The sequence below is a fragment of the Salarias fasciatus genome, chromosome 7, assembly GCF_902148845.1.
Source record: "Salarias fasciatus chromosome 7, fSalaFa1.1, whole genome shotgun sequence".
In the NCBI taxonomy this organism is placed as follows: domain Eukaryota; kingdom Metazoa; phylum Chordata; class Actinopteri; order Blenniiformes; family Blenniidae; genus Salarias; species Salarias fasciatus.
The window spans coordinates 27,163,104-27,180,355 of NC_043751.1; the positions used below are offsets into that span (position 1 = coordinate 27,163,104).

The 17,252-nt window shown below is 44.7% G+C and overlaps 1 protein-coding gene across 16 annotated transcripts in view; it reads left to right on the top strand.

Moving 5' to 3' along the window:
• The window catches only part of mical3a (microtubule associated monooxygenase, calponin and LIM domain containing 3a), an 80,565-nt gene that overhangs the window by 361 nt on the left and 62,952 nt on the right, over positions 1-17,252 (top strand). For 14 of the 16 annotated variants that reach the window (XM_030095497.1, XM_030095502.1, XM_030095504.1 and 11 more), the window contains exon 2: positions 15,137-15,455. The exons of 1 other annotated variant lie outside the window; for it this stretch is intronic. The gene's annotated coding sequence lies outside the window, so the exon portion shown is untranslated. Of the gene's footprint in view, positions 1-15,136; positions 15,460-17,252 lie in introns of all 16 variants that reach the window. One more of the 16 variants, XM_030095499.1, reaches the window with a different exon arrangement.

The window sequence follows — 17,252 nt, forward strand, 5'->3', positions numbered from 1 at the left end:
GTGTGTGTGTGTGTGCAGCCTGGACTCTTGATTCGGTGAAGCATGTGCTGCTGCCTGAGGTGTCAGGCGGAACTGGACTGTCCCCCGGCGTGGTGGCAGCTGCGGCCGGCGCTGCCGAGGCGTTGGGCTGTGGGAGGATGTTCTGCTCCTCGCCCTCCTTGTTTACCGGCATGGCTCCTTCTCTTATTACGCAATTCCCTGCATGCATCAGTGCTGCTGCTGCCGCCGCTGCCTTCAGTGTGGATCAATGGCAGCAGGGTTGGCTGAGGAGGGAGACACTGCAGCATCTCCTGCAGTATCCAGCGGCGGGCCAGCTGGCACCGAGCGGCGTCCCCGTTCCCTCTGTGGCAGAGTCTGGTGTGGATTCTTCATTTAAAGGATGCATCAGTCACCGGCTCCTTCACTCTCTTTCCAGTCCTGATTGTTGTTCTTCTCTCCACTCACATCCAACTGGTTTCCTAAACACTCCCTCCATCCTCCTGCTCCCACTCCGCCAGAGCAGGTTATATTCTCCCTGTAACTGGGTCGCTTTCTCCGTCTGACGCCGAGGCTGAGGAGAAGCTCACGTTGACGTCTGACGTGAGAGGGAAGAGCCACGGACCTCCAGCGGCGTCTGTTTTCATAACAGCAGGGAGGAGTGAAGGTTAGAGGAAGAACACGCTGCTGAGCTACATTCAGTTCAGAACCCAGAAAGTTTGCAGCTTCACACGCAGGTCAGGTCACGCCCCCTCATTCAAAACTCTTTGTCCTGGAGGTCACAGAGCAGGTTATCTGCCCCTCCCTCGCTCGCTCGCTCGCTCTCGGCCTCCCCACCAGGCTCCACTGTAGCAGAAGACACTGTGATATTGTGTGTGGAGTAGGAGGCAGGAGGCAGCGCTCATGTGATGTTCTAGAGGGGGGGGGGGGTGTGAATAGCTGTCATTCATAAGAGAGCGGCCCGTTTGCTCGGCAGCTGCCCTCTCCTCGGACTTCACACACTGATCCTGCCTGTCAGCTGCTGCCGAGTGTCGTCCTCCTCGCCACACAAGTTTCCCTGTTAGACGCTTTTGTTGTGCTTCACGAGAGGCGACTCGTTTGCCTTTTTCATCCCATTTCCATGCAGTTTGTCCATTTTCACGCCAAAGCGGCGGCGGCCCTGGCGCCTTGTTTACCTTGACAGAGCTGCCCAGTGCACCACAGCTGATCCTCTGGCAGCCATAATCCCCGCTGGCAGACACTGGATCTCCGCACTGCTGGCCCGCAGGCCTCTGGATGCTCTCAGCTCCGCTGCAGGAGCAGCAAACATGCAGCCGCTTGTGTTGGAGAAGCGCAGATGAAGACAAACAGGAAGATCGTCACAGAATGAAACACCTCCCCGAAAACACAGGGGATGGAGGTTCAGATTCAGGGTGGTTATATTTTCACATTGTTTCTGGATTCAGCTGCTCTCCAGGTGTTTTTAATCAACAAAAGAAGTAACGAACTTCAGTTATGAGCAGAAAATAAGACACGAGCCTTTAAAGCTGGTCTGGAAAAGGCTCAGATTTGGTGTTTTGGTTGTGAACCGTCCCGCCTGATAATCGGCAGGTAATCCGATTACGCTACTGTTTCTCTAATAGCTTGTTTTGGTCAGCAGATGGACTCGGCAGTGCTTTGTCTGGTCTGAATGCTCTTTGGTGGATCACAGATGACAATAGATTAAAGTAACTCATTTATCCATCCTTTTTTTCCTCCTACTACTACAGCAGGAGGGAGCAGTCATACTTCACTTTACAAATAACCACATTTCATAAAACAAGAGCACGATGCAAAACTACAGCAACCTCGGAGAGTTCAGCTCTTCTTGGCTGTTTCCTTCCTGCTGTGCTGGAAGTTGCAGTTTAGTGAAATCGTTTGCATAAAATGTTTGTCTTCAAGGGAAATCAGAGGAGGCATTGATTGTATTGACCTTATTCCACAGTTTAGATCAATGTTTAACTCTCCATTTGGGCTTGTGTTGGTAGATTGGCTATAAATAATGTCCATTAGCTCATCAGGTCGAGATCCAAGTTAGTCAAGACTTTTTCTGCCTCTTCGGGACTCGACTCAGGTGCAGATTAATGTGATCTTTGGGTAATTTGAGGACATGCTGAAGGACAACAAGACCTTCTTACCAGTCTGAAAATCAAGTGGGTGAAGGATTCGACTGTGACCGCTGGAGACGCCTCTGACCTGGTTCTAGTCTCCAAAATAACATCTTGCTACTGAATAAAACAGGAACTCGGCGTTGAGGTCTGAGCTGCACACATGGACGCCACATGGCCGTGTTTTCCGACTCCTGAGTCAGTCTCTCTGTTTGAATTCGTTCTGAATGACGCGACAGTGAGGCTCACAGACCAAAACCATGACGGGAATGTTTTGTGCTCTTTCTGATGGAGATTGGCCGTTTGGACCGCCTGACAGCGAGAAGTGTTTTCTGCTGAAATCATGCCTGCATGGTGGCGTAGTGGTTAGCACTGTCCAGTCACATCGAAAGCACCCTGGCTTTCTGTGTGTGTGTGGGCTTTAATGTTTGATGCCGCTGCACTGAGGCGTTGTTGAAGGATGTTGACATTACAGTGGAATCTGCAGGATGAAGAATCGACATGAGATTCATGGTCCGTGCAATGAGATCAGGTTCGAGTCCAGATAGCATTTCAGTTCTCTCTGTCTCTGGTTTCTCATCCGGCTCTCAGCGGCATCGGCTGTCAGACGGGCTACGCTAAAGCTCCCCGAGGAGAAACAAATTCAGCATCCATCCATAGAGATTAGATAAATACGTTAATCTCATCGATCCGTATTGATCAATCCAGGTTAGAGTGACGGGGCGCTGGAGCCGATCCCAGCTGAGCGCTACGCCGGCCGATCGCATTCAGCCGTAGGCGATCACTTGCCTTCAAACCCTCTAGTAAAGTATCCAGGATGATTGGTGAAATTGTCATGAATCTTGTCATATTCATCCGTTGTGTTGTTTTTGAATTCAGATGTAGAAATATCTAAATTCTTTTAGATCCGTGGCGTTAGTCTGTATCCTCGGCCCGGACCGCTTCACCTCAGCAGAGCTCAGCGGCGTTCCGGAGGCTGGAGGGGGGGTGGAGGATTCCGGCTGGGCACTCATGCAGGTTCAGCGCTGATCTGAACGGAGCAGCCCGCAGGACGGATTGAGCCCAGAATAATGTTCATTTTTATAATCCACGTGTCTGCGGGCCGGTTGAGCTCGGGTCAACCTGCCACATGGATTGTGGGAATCTTCTTTTCCCTGGATGAGTTCAGGGAGTGTGGTTGGGTCGTCTGGGTGTGGCCCGCCTCTGCGTGTGTGTGTTTTTTCTCTCTCTCTCTGTTGCCCTGGGCAGATTTTCTTGTTTCTCTCTCCCGTCAACCGACAGGACAGCGGGTTCACTTTAGGCTACAGTGCGGAGCCGCTGCTCATAAAGCGCCGGCTTACAGGTTCAGCTCGGTTGTAAATACAATATTTGAGCTCTCAGAATGCGGAATGAAATGAATGATTGCTTTTATGAAGAGCCGTTTTCAGTTGGTATAAATAATGTAGCATTGGAATCACTTTTCCATTCACTGAACATGAAAATAATCAAAAGAAAAAAAAGTTTTCTTAGTTGAATAAATTTAGAACACAGTTTTATCAAGAAATCACATGTAGTGACTGTTTTCCTGGCTTCAGTAATTATTTGTCTTGAACGAATGCGCTCCATTCCATTCCATGAGGAGAAAGTCATGATGAAAAGATGGAGGTTGAACATTTGTTAAAATGCATTTCTTAAAACTGCATTCAAAAATAAACGACTGTTACTCATATAAATTAACTTATGGATTCCTTGAAATTATGAATCCTTTCATAGAACAATATTCTGTCAAAGTAATGTATCTTATGTTAAATACATTTACTTGTGTGATTGTGTGACTTTGGATTTCATTAAGTGTCTCTCATTAGAAACTATATATAAAGCTAATTATGTGACTTGGAAATATTGTAATAAACTCCCTTTGCCATTTCGATATGATGAAAACTGAGCAAAATGACCCATATTTCTCCAATTGGGCATCATAAATAAACAAACAAAAGATCTATTCACCTTTAAAAGCCATCTGAAATGTATTAAAATAATGTTGACACTATTATAACTTGCCACTAATATATTAAAATAGTTGTAAAAATTATAGTTGTAATCGAAAGTGAATGAATCAAAGAATGAACATGAGCACTGTGATTATCTGCTATTAAATATGTATTATTACATGACTGATTGGTTGCTTTCAGCACTTTTCAAATGAAGTGTTAACTCAAACAATTGTCTCAAATATTTTATTACAATACTGGAAACTTCTGTTATTTTCTTCAAAGCATCATTGACCTGCTGAACTCCTTTATTAATCATTATCTTTCTGCTATGAAGGTTCAAGATGCAGGTTAATATTAATGTTTCAGACAGTTAAGTGTGTCGAGTTCAGAGGCCACAGGCGCCCAGTGTTATCTTGAATGGGTACAACAGTGTCATGAAAAGGTGCAGCATAAAAAGATCCATGTTTTGAAATTTTTACCCTCTGCTTGGTAGTTTGGAGACTCTTGCGTGTCGGTTTTGACCCAGCTGCCTTATGTTTGACACCCCAGAAAGCAGCTCTGCAGAAAGTTCTGCTTATGGAAACCCGCTAATTAAAAATAGTAATAGTTGTGAAAGCAGCAGTGTGTTAATAACCAGTTCCAGCGCTGCTGACGGTGCTCAGTGACCCCGGCGACCCTCAAAGCGATGCCACAGAACCGCTGACTGCAGGACTGTGAGTCGCTCCACGCCCTCACTGGATCAGACAGTTACGGGACGCCGCCTCCGGCTGAAATGAGTGTTGTTCCTTTGGGTGAGATCCAGCTTGTATACATGACAAACGCTCTGCAATTATGTTCCCCAGCATCCATCTCCTGCAGCTGCGGCAGCCTGAGAGACCACAGCTTCATCTGCAGGGGGATTTCTCTTCTCAATACAATCCCAAAGGCTGAAATTACTCGGCGGAAACGCTCTTTTTTACCGGTGATAATAGACGACTTTACCTTCCTCCGTTAATGACAAGCTGTGCAGTCGAGCCAGATTAGAAGGAGCGGAGGACAAAGACGAGAGGTCACAAATCAGAGCTGATGAAAGCTGATAGAAACAAACTCAGACTTCAGTCTCACAGAAATCCACGGAGTCACATGACGTATCGTCCATTTAACTCGGCTTCAAAACATTTTCCCTTACCTTTCAAATTCAAGTCACAGTTTACTGTCCTACAGACTTTTATCTTGATAAAGTTTCTAACTGATTTATTTCCCTTTAAAGTCTTTGTTTTGCTTTGTTTTCATCTTTGTGAGTTGCCTTGTCTCTGAATGGTAGAAATACATTCTCGTTGCTTCCCTCACTTTAAGCTCGAGTCCTCTGTACAGTTATGGGTGGACGGACTCTCTGGATCATGGACTGAGGATTAGTCACAGCCACATTTACATATTCATGACTGTCTTGCTCGGCGTAGTGGTTACAGCGAGAATATTTCTTGTTCAGGTCTCAGATCAGGGGAGTTCCTCTGAGGAGATTACATCTTCAAGAATAAAATAAAAACTTCATGGATCCTTTTGAGAGAATAGTTTCTGTATTTGTGACTAACTGGTGGTTTTTTTAAACCACCCTCTGAATGTGTGTGTCTTTGTGTTTGCACCAGGATGGAAGAGCAATGAACAGAAGGAGTGTCAAGTCTGCTCAAGTTAGATAATTTCAATAAAAACAGGGTGGTATGAAATAATTCTTCATCTCCAATGACTCTGACAGAGTCATTAAAACTGTGTGGCTCCACTGGGCTTTAACCCGACTCACCTTTACGAACTTAAATGAACTTTCATCCACTTCTTTCCCATCTCTCTTTACGTATCATGTTATTTCTTTATCAAATGCTAATTACGTAAAAATAACAGGCTGCATTTTGCCTGTCTTCATCTTGGGATCCGCCTCAGCGCCACGACATCTACGCTGGATTAAGCTGTATAGAAGATAATGAATATTTATAAAAGTCTCACCTCTGTTTGGCAGAATATCCATGAAATTGATGTTTGTGTCATTTTTTTCAGTGATCATACTTTCAGATCATTTGAAATGTGTTTTTGATGAAGACAGACACCACGATGTTCTCCTGAACGTCACTGGGGTTCACTTTATTTTCCGCGCTGCTGATTTTCTGGCTGAAAGTCTCTCTGAGTGAAAAACAGCCAATGTATCCACACACTAAATGCTGGAGAGGCCAGTTTAATCTACTGTTATTTGCTCGCTTCATGCTTCAGGAGGCGCCCAGCCTGCAGAGCGTCGTCGGGCTGGGAGGAAAATTGGACGTGACGTCCCCCAAACAAAGCCTTTTCAATGAGATCATTCCTCAGCTTTGGGATTATCGAGAATAGCTGAACTGTGACGTGACTCCTTTTCTCTTTCACTGTGAATGATGGGATGAAAGCTGTGTTGATCCGTCCTCCAATCAGCTGACAATGCATTGTCACTATAAACACACACAAATGAAGAGCTGTTTTTCTCCTCACAAGATTTCAGCCTCATTTACACGAGCTCAATAGTGAAAACGCATCATTTTTTTTTTTGCTTTTTCGTTTCAGGAAAGTTCGGCTTTTTCAGAGCTACACTTTAAAACCGAGGTCCAACATCAAGTCCACCCCTGAGATTCCTAATTGCTAATCGTACCGACCACACATCCAGCTGTCTTAGGGCTAAAAGTTTTCATCATTTGGTGCGATTGAATCGGCGTCATATGTAAGTTCTGACAGGAACTTAAAGCGTATGTGAGGAGAGCTCCAGAAGCCTTGGGTCCTCCGGCTCGACGCCCGTTCGTCGGTGTGGTTTTCCACGCTGCAAAGTGTCAGGAACAGGAGCGTTCACAGTGGGATGAGTAAACGGCTTTCAGTCAAGGAGCGACACAGCAGGGCAAACAGCCCAACAAAAGAAGCCCTGTTCAAATCCAAGATAAGACATTTAATCACTCCGCCTTCCTTTGATAAGGGTTCTGTTCTGCTCGGCGTCGTGTTTATTCAATGCTTTCCCTCTGATTTCCTGACGTTTTCTTCAAATTAGTGTGGCCGATAAACTTTTGCGGAGGTATTTCTCACAGAGCAGCTCTGCATGAAGTGGAGCAGAGTGCCGGATAAAGACGCCGATATGTAAACGACAGGCCTCGACCATGAGCTGCCTGGTCTCTCGGCTTTTTGTGCCTCGGTCGCTCTTTGTGCCAGTCGGGGATCACATGTCACAATATTTGAACAGCTGCAGACGATCGTTCTGTGCTTGTCGCTTTGAGAAGAAGAAGAAGAACAAAAAAAAGAACATACACATAGAGGGCTTAGATCTGGTTTGATAAGAGGGACTGTGAGAATTTGGAGAGGTAAGTGGAAGAATGGCGGAGAAAGAACAACATGTCACACGACATGTAGTGGCAGAGAAGGAGTGAGAATCTCCTCCGGAGTGTGATCCTCCTGTTTAACTGGAAGGAGATCAATTTGTAGCTATTAGAGTCCGGTAATGGGTCGAGGCAGAAACACTGTCTGGAGGGTCGTTGACGGCTCCGTCCATGCTGTCGCTTCTCAGCTGCACCATTAACCTGAAGACGTCGATACGCCTTCTCCTGCACTGTGTGTAATTAGATGTTTAAAACAAGGATGTGCAAAGAAAAGACTGGTTTTTTTTTCCTCTCCAGTGTGCTCTCCGTCCATCCATCCAAACAGAAAAACCACACCATCCAAGGAGAACATGCAAACTCCAAACGGAAAGGCGACTCCAAGGATTTTTCTGTCTATAAGGCAAACGTGCAAACAACCAGGCTGCCATGCAGCCCACTGTGTCTATAAACTCTGAATATCTGGATTCTCCTGCCACCTACGACTTGTAATCACATACTGTAGCGTTATTAGAGCCTGACTCACCACTTCCTGACAGCCAGCTCAGAAAGAGTCAGGACTGAACTCTATGCGGGGTTCCTTTAAGGTCTCTGAAACTCATGAAACAGATGGGTTGTACTGAACGTTGACACCTTTAAATGCTGTGTTGAAACATAAGTTTCTGTGAGACAAGAGCCGCTTGTGTTCGGTCGCAGCTCCGATCACAGCGGAGACAAACAATGAGGATTCCTCAGTGTCTTCCCGTGTATAAAGCTTGCTCTGTTCATGGATGTAGTACATGTGTTGTTGGAATGTCTCAGTTGCTTGGTGTTCGTCCACGGATTGCATGTGTGCACAGACTCGCTGTGCACTCTGGGGATCTTGACCATCATCACGACCACTTTGTGTTGCGTCCAAGGCTTGACTCAAAGCATGAGCTCATCCTGCCGGAGTGAGGACTGCGTCAACATCTTCCCGTGTGGGCTGCAGCCAGAACGCAATCTTAAAGCCAAGACGATGAAATTTTAATGCTGTTGTGTTTCACGGCGGAGAGTCAAGGTCTCGCCGAGGTCGAGATTTCACGGAGATTGAGAAAACATCTTAGCTTACGCTGTCGCACGTGATCAGCTCAAGTTTTTGATTGCTGGATGGATAAAATCCGCCCGCAGATATCTATCAGCAATATGTGCGATTGAGTCGCACTGAGCTTTTGAGGTCATTGTGCAAACTGCCGCTGAGCTGTGTGTTGTCTATAGTTAATGAAAAGCTTTGCTGAAACTGTGTTTACAGACTACTGATTGCTTGCTGGTGGGGAAACAGTCTGAACCCGGCAAGGACGGAGCTGGCGGAGAGAAAGAGTCTGAAAATGGGGTCAAAGAGAAACAACACAGTGACAGAAAGGACACCTTGGCAGCCAGAAGCAGAGCGCAATTAAAATTCTGCCGTCGTCACAAGCGCGCATTGTTCGGAGTCACCGCTCGGAGTTTGATATGAGCTCCACAATCGCACGCTGTGGCAGACGTGGAAAGTAACACGGATCACAGAAGCACACAGATAGAGGAGCGGTGCACGTCCTCAAGCTCGGTGACTCACATGAAGCCACAAGCGACAAATTTTCAAAACGCCTTCAGCTCAGCCACGAGTCTGAGTCAAGCCTCAAAACCACAGGAGTCCAAAAGTTCATCATCAACTTCAGTCAGGTCAGGATTTCTGCCTTTTGAAGTCCCTCATCTTTCACACTCACCTTCTACTTTTTAATGCACAAAACTGAAGCCACATAAAGGACGGCGTCTTAGAGTCCATGTGCCAAAAACTCCAGCGTCACTTCAAAGTACATTTCGCATGTTTTGTCCGATACTCTTTAAAATTTTTTCTTGCTTTAGAGGGCCAGATTGGAGGCTCTCGTGAACCTGTTTTGGCCCATGGGCCTTATGTTTGACACCTCTGCTTTAACACCTGGATAGGGAACGATGGAGAATTGAACCGTCAACCTTAGGACTGGATGACAATCCTCTCCACCACCTGAGCTTCACGTGTGTGTGAAGTGAGAACAGGAGAACATGGCGGACTCAGAGAAGTAGAATTATTTGACTATGTGATTCTGGAGAAACAATGGAACAGAAACAAATAAGTTGAGAAAAGGAGATGATGATGCATTTAATGGCTTATTTGACGAGGCCACTAATGTGAGGAAAATAAAACCATTATTACCGTCAGTAATAAAGTTAACATGCAGCACATGACCCCTTCATGCCGGTGGAACATTGTCCGTTAAACTGGAGTAAATGTCATGTTGTTTAGTGGATCAAGTGATTACATGGATTTAGATGCAATTAACCGCTTCATATGATGTTGTTTCTAAGATGTTTTTACTCTCCCACTATATTAACTTTATTAGGACAGATATGATGGTTGATCCTGTTAAATTTACATTTCATCCCCGTGACTGATATTACTGCCTGCGAAAGAGGAGACTATAATGAGAATACTGTCCCTTTCAGTAGAGTAGGAAGAGGAGTGTACAGTTGAAAATTGTAGATCTAATATGAGTGTGTTGTAGCTGGTCTTGATGAACGGAGCTGAATATACATTTCTAATGGTCAGAAAAGGTGGATTACATTGAATGTGAGGGACATTCAGAGGGCATGTCTGTCATTTGGTTAACAATACGGTCTGTGGAATCTCAGACGGATCTATAAAGAGAGATGTTACTGCTAAATAAGCGCAGCCCTGAAACACTGCAGTCTGGAATGACTGTCATGCAGACTTTTTCTCATTAATGTGTCCCAATAGCCTTACAAACATATTCCTCAGAATGTTTTCCCAGCAACAACATGAAGTTTTCACATTTGTGGTTTTGGCTGAAATGTTGTGACAACTGGATTTATCATTATGAAATCTGATTTGAACATTCGTGGTTTGTTTTGAGGCTCTTTGTATCTTTACTTGGTGATGTGTCCAGGAACAACTGGGAAGCATTGGTCCCACTTCCTAGTGGTAAAAATGTGTTTGAATAGAGTGAAAGTGGGAATTTTCTGGTCAGCGGTGATCTGAAGCTGATCTAATGATGGTTTAGCGGCTCTGTCACCACCGTGCCAGCTCTAAATCACAGCGTCTGACGGAGGCCTCAAGAGTCGTTCTCACACTGACCTGGCAACCTGCTAATCTTCACCCCACATGGTTGTGGGGTCAGTGTGAACGGGGGCGGGTTCAGCTGGGTCGGGTATCTCCCAGGGTTACCAGCAGGTCAGATAGTCAACATAAACCTGGTCAAAAGGAGTGAGGAGATTACATCCAAAATTTGACAGAAAAGACGCAGAGACGATGAGATGATCCTCGGACTGATATTCTGACAGCAGATGAGGAAGCAAGGCTTTGATTGGGCGAAGAAGCATCGTTTGGCATCCGTGTGCGTTCGTGCAGCTCGGAACATGGAAAGCTATCCGTTTGGAGATTCTCAACTCTGAGTTATGACAAGAAATGGATGACAAGTCTTCTGTAGCTAATAAAGTGGAGTTATTCTTACTTTAATTTCAGTGAGTTTAGCTTTAGTAAAGTTTAGTTCTGTTTCAACGTGTTGGTGCCGTGTGTTTGAGGAAAAAAAGGCTAAATGTTGAAGGAGACTCTGAATGAGAGGATTTTATGCAGCCAGTCAGATGAGAAACGTCTCTAGTAGTAACCTGTGACTCCTAAACGGCCAGAGTCGTGACACCTTCAGCCCTACTTAACCCGGTGCTCGAGGACAGAGGGTCACGCTCGTGACTTTTGACCCCGGTTCCTTCGAGGAAGCGGTGGATTTATCTCCTGCTCTGTGAGCGGTTCATGGCCACGGTGAATGGCCGGCATGGCAGTGTGAGAAATGGGAGCGGCGTGGCCGCACCCTGACCGCCGCTGCCTTTTCAGTCCTCGCACAGCCCCGATCGCAGGCCTCCACAGCTCATCCAGTTAAATTTAGCCGGGCTCAGACTGACCACAGACACAGCCGGACCTCCTGAAACCTGATCCCGCCACTGTCTCTTCTCGCTGTTGTTCGTTGAGTTTTCACTCAGTTTACTCTTGTTCCCCGACTCGGCTCCCCCGTCGGACCCCCTGCCTCCTCAAACGCAAACGCCTCGCTCTCGCTCCTCATTTCTCCCATCATGCTCAGAGGAGAGCCGACTGGAGCTGATTTACGTGGTGTTTGCACAGGGTTAGAGCTCATGGTTCTGGAGGAAATTAAAACGTTCAGGTTGCGGCGGCGGCTGGATTCATGTTACCTTAAAATACTGATGTGGGTCTGGGAAGATCTCTTCAATATCACTTGTTTGGACTGGGAGGCTTCATGCTGTGTTTATCCACGGGCTCAAACAATTATCTTCCATATAAAAGCTGGACATATCTTGGCAGCCTGTGCGATCTATTTTGTGTATGTGTTACTTGTAACAGAAATCCTGAGGGTTTGTTTGGTTGTTGGGTTTGCGCCTGTTTGCCCTTGCTACGCTGCAAGATTGTTGATTCTCCATCAAGTTGACAATCTGGTTGTGCTGATACTGCTGCCAGCTGGAGCTGCTGCTGCGAGAAATGCAAAAAGCCCAAAACTTGCATTGTGAATGCAATTTTTTTTTTTAATTCTTTCATTTTGCATTGTGTGTGGTCACTGTGGTTTTCTTTCTGTGTGTGCACAAATAAATCCTCAGTAGGCTCTGATTTCCTGATCCATCCGCCCACCTTCAGTCCTGCTTTATTCAACGTAGCATCCCGGGGAGCTGGAGCCGATCCCGGCGGACCATCGGCGAATACAGGGTACACTCTGGAAAGGTCACCGGTTGATAACAGGCCAAATCCAGTCATACACACTCACACACTCACATGAACACAGACTGCCAGCGTAGATACACCAGTTGACTTCAAATGCATATTTTTGAACTGAAGGAGGAAATCCACCCATGTATATCGAGAGCATCCAAAATCCACACAGAACTGAAGGGGGGATTTTTGTCACAATGAGGCAGAGTAACTACGCCACCGCTGTGTGGCAATCCTTCAGCCAGAATTGCTAAATATTTCTTCAACAATATCCAACATTCCTCTGTGGAATTCAGTGTTGGTACAAGAAACAATCTAGGAATTTATAGCTCATTCCTGATATCTGAAATAAAGCAAAAAGCTCAAGTAGGTTTACTTTCACTGCTCCACTTTCTCCACAACTCACTGTCCTCTGCACCTCCGTGCTCACCGCCCTGGATAACTTGGGTCCTGATGTCCGAGGCGCGAACGTGATGAGATTACCACCAGACCATCAGTATCGCTGCCTTCATCATCCACTCAATGTAATCTCACTGAGAGAACGGAGGAGAGCAAAGGGCATGAACTGTGTGGAGGACCCGGCAGTAATGGAGGGAAAAACTTTACATCATTTCAGGAATATTCACACACAGATTTATTAAACTATCATGCTATGATAGGTATGATGCACCTATAGCGTCCTGCAGGCAGGTTTTGGCTCATGGGACGTATGTTTGTCACCACTGTTATTAGTGAATTTATGATTTACCAAGGTATAAAAAAAAATCACCTGCATGTATGATTATTGCAATTAGAAACATAAAATTAATCCTTTTCTTTATATTAGCTGGGTTTATTTTTCATAAGTATTCATATAATTGGTTCTTTTGGTTGAGAGAAATCATTTATTTACAGCCTTCATAATGATTCCTGGCACAGTGTTTTTTTTTTCTTTTTTTTAATTTCTATTTAATGGGTAAAATGAGTCATTTGTGCAGATGATAATTACTGCAGTTATTTTCTGTTTGTGGACACCTTGCTAAATCTTCTTCTCCAAACAGTACTCGAAAGCGTTTCTTGTAGAAAATGATAGGCATTCACATTTCAGATAACATGCACTGTGAAGGGAACAGGAAGTGTATCGTTACTGATTTCGATGAAATGTTTTTTTTTTATTTGAATCGGAGTGAATAACACCTGTATGTGGGCAGTGTCTGCCTGGTGGAGAGAAACAGATGGCTTTGGAGACGGCGCTCCATGTTTTATTAATAAAGCTGAGTGCCCAGTTATAGCATTAGAGGGGGAAAAAAGAGCAAACCGTGCATTATGCATAGCCCCGGTCGCCTGTGGAGCATGAGGTTTGAGCTACATGTTTGATTGATTCAGACAGCAGACAGGGGTGAGAAAAGGATCAAAGTGCAAAACACTGTCTGGAAAAAGGGATTAAAGAGAGCAAAACAGCTACTTGACTTAAATTCACTGTGAAGACATGCAACAGAGCCTTTTGTTTTTAAATGGAAGAGAAATATGCTGTACAAGAAAGGTTTTTTTAGTGTACATTTCTTCTGATTTGTATGTAGTATAACCACCCTTGCGAAAATGAATGCTTTCATAACACACCAGGATGCTTTTGAAAAGACAAAATTTTCCACCTAACTCTTAGTTTTGAGCTCTTTGTCTGTCAAGACAAATGTAACATATGCTGTTTTTTTATTCATTTTTTTATTTAAGTACTTTTCCAAAAGGACACAAGGAAGGTACAGCATTATGCACATAAAAGCAGACAGTTAGATCATCAATCACATTCAGAATCAGCGGGGGGATTGCATTCACACCAGACTGCAACAAAAATAGGTACATTCATAAAGTTACAGCGGTAGGAATGGGGAAGAAGGCCACCAACCACTTCCTTATTGAGACAAATATTCATAGTATCTGTTTATTTGTTTAGTTGTTCTATCTCGTGAATCTCTTTGAGGATTTTGATCCTTCCACCCACTGAAGGTGGGCTTGTTTTTAACCATGTACAAGTAACTGCTTTCTTTGTTGCTAATGTTGTAACATATTTGTGAGTGGCTCAATACCTTCACCGTGATTCCAGGAATGGACCAACTTACACAAGTATGGACAATAAACCGGGACCATGATTATTCATGAAATCAGAATGTGGCATTGACAGAAACCTACTTTTCCTCAGAAAGAATCTACAAGCATCAAACATCTCCTTTTCTGAAGTCTTCTGTTGCTTCTGTGTTGCCTCTGTGGACACATAAAGCCTTTTCTTTTAAGTCTTTAAAATCTTTCTCTTTCTCAGCTGAAAGCTGCTTTATTTTCTGTTATTGTTTTTCCTCGGCTTTATTTTTGTGAGACACATAAAATAAATGTCCATGATTAGACTCATGTGAGCTTTTTAAGCTCCACATAAAGCCAAATATGTAGCGCCGATGTAATCCCTCCATTCAGGAAGAACATTTGGTTCGTGTTCTTGTTATCAGCGCCAGCAGGAGCTGCAGCCTGTCTCTGTATTGTGTGTCTGAATTAGCAAAAGTTCAACTGTTTCGCTGTGTGACTGCACGATGAATGTCGCCGGCTCTTTGATCAAATAGCAGCAGTTACATGGATTCTGCGGGACTATAAATAGTCCCCTGTAGGGGCCTGAAGTGCATAGGCCAGCAGGTCAAGCTGCCACACATGGGTCCTCTCATATGTCCTGCAGCACTTGTTATTTCTGCATCTTGGCTCATGGCAGTGCGGAGGGATTTCTTGGTGGTGGTACAAACAGCAGAGGCAAAGCCAGACATCTCGTGTCAGTCAGCCTATAAATCAATCAATACGCTGCTACCTTAATCCATCAGGAGGACTCATCTCGACAGTGAAACCGTTCCGCCTCGGTAATCTCACCTTAAAGAGACATCCATTGTGTGTGTGTGTGTGTGTGTGTGTGTGTGTGTGTGTGTGTGCTTGCAGGCGGTCTGGCTTGAGGATTCCTCCAATCTGTGACATCGGCCTCCTCCCCTCCGCCCCATCTCTCCAGTCTTACTTCAACGCACGCGGCCAATCAGCACTCAAGGAGATCCGGTCACGTGGGAATCCCCCCCCTCCCACCCCCCCCACCTCCAGTCTCGGTTGCCATGACAACCAGGACTGGTCCCGGCAGCATCTTGCTGTGGTGAGGCAAAAGGTGGGGGAAGAAGGCGGGAGAAGAAGCAGAAAGAGGAGAGAAAAAAAAAAAAGAATCAGCAATACAGAGGAATACCTCACTGGATCTTCAGCTTTCCTCGGGACAGTAGGTACTTCACTCTCATTATCCTCTTTCACCTGCTCCATCTCGAGGGATTGGACGGGCGTCGGATGCCGTCCATTGTCATCCGTGTTTGATACCGCGATATGGCAGCAGACACCTTTGAAGATTTCTGGGATGACATAATGTGTAATTCCTTTGTGATGTGGGAAACGCACGCAGCCGGCCTCACCTTAGTTAGGCAATCCCTTTGTCTGCTTCACTCTGCCGCTGCTCATCCTCAGTCTGAGGCTAATGACAAACCTCCACAGCAAACAGAGGCGTGGTGGGAAGGAAAAGCTGCTTGGTGTTATTAGAGGCAGTTTTGTAATGTGGTGAAACTGTCTCGGATGTGTTACGATCCAGCTGCGCGTTATTCTTCCTCTGGATTCTCATCCTCATTTCTTTCTTGCCCTTCTAGATCAGTGTTCTTATTTCACTCTCTCTCTTTTCCACACACACACTGACTTGGTTGGCAATCCCCTGTGGTTTGTTTAATTAACAAATCTGTGCAAATCCTAAGGACAGCCTGTTCTGATTGGAGACATCATACATGAAATGCCCTGATGAGTTTTCTTTTCTTCACAGTCCTGTCACAGACAAAATACTATTTTAAATTAGCTCAAGTGTGAAACTCTTAGTATGAACAATGATGAATGTCACGCTTTTGAATTGAGTCTTACTGCAGCCATAACTTCACTGGAGTAGTTGAGTTTTTGTTTTCCAATGAGGTTTCAAAGTTTTTGCTTCAAGTTACCGAAGATCCATAAATTATAGAGCTATTATGCACTTGAACAGACATATGGAACTCCAAATCCACCGCATGCTCCAGGAAGTTTGTTTTATAATCTCTCCAGAATTGAACCTTGGAAGACAACATGATGTAATCCTGATAATAAGCATGTCTGGAGAAGAACTAACAATTATTTCATGCATAGACCGATATTGTCTATGACCAGACAGTTCAGTATTTATCTGTGGCAAAGACATTGAGCAGGCAAATCAATTCTGTTTCCATTTTTTTCCACAATAATCTGTCTAGTAGTAATTTGTTGTGATAGGCTCATCACCTATCTATGATTTCAGTTCATATTAGGTGTTTAGTTCGCTTTACTTTCTTTTCTATGTATATGTAGGTTGGAGTAGATCATGTCATAAGTTATTAGAGATAAGAAACACAGCGAGGGTCCTGGCCTGCAGCTGTATTCAAGTGTACACAGATGCCTGCGGGGAATTTGCACGTGCCTTGTGTTCCTGTATGATGTTGAAAACCAGCTCCACAGGTCTGTCTGTCCAGACAGAGGAGGTGGCCTGCAGCTCTCCGGCTTGTTCATCGTTACAGAACTGGCACATTACAGACTGAATAGATAAAAACATTTTTATGATCAAAGTGGACTAACGTTATCTGAAGATGTCACACTTTGAAGCTGCAGTGTTTTTACAAACCTGTGGCTTTTTGTGTAACATTTGAACCAGTCAGGGCTGCTTGTAAGAGTTTGACCTTTCCAATGATGACACACTGAGTGTAGTTATTGCTTGATCATCACAAGGTCATTAGCATTTATAGTATGAATTAGCAGGTCAGTGACATTCAATATTATGAAGAGAAGTCTTGGCTTGGGCTTACAGTAAAGCAGCAGACCATTGTCAGTGGTGCACATATCTATCTATCTATCTATCTATCTATCTAATTAATTAATACATTTTTTAAAACAGTTTGATTTCACTGAAATCAGATTGACTGTTGTGAGCATTTATTTATAGGCTATCATTCATTCTTCATGAAGGCTGCTTCAGGGCCCT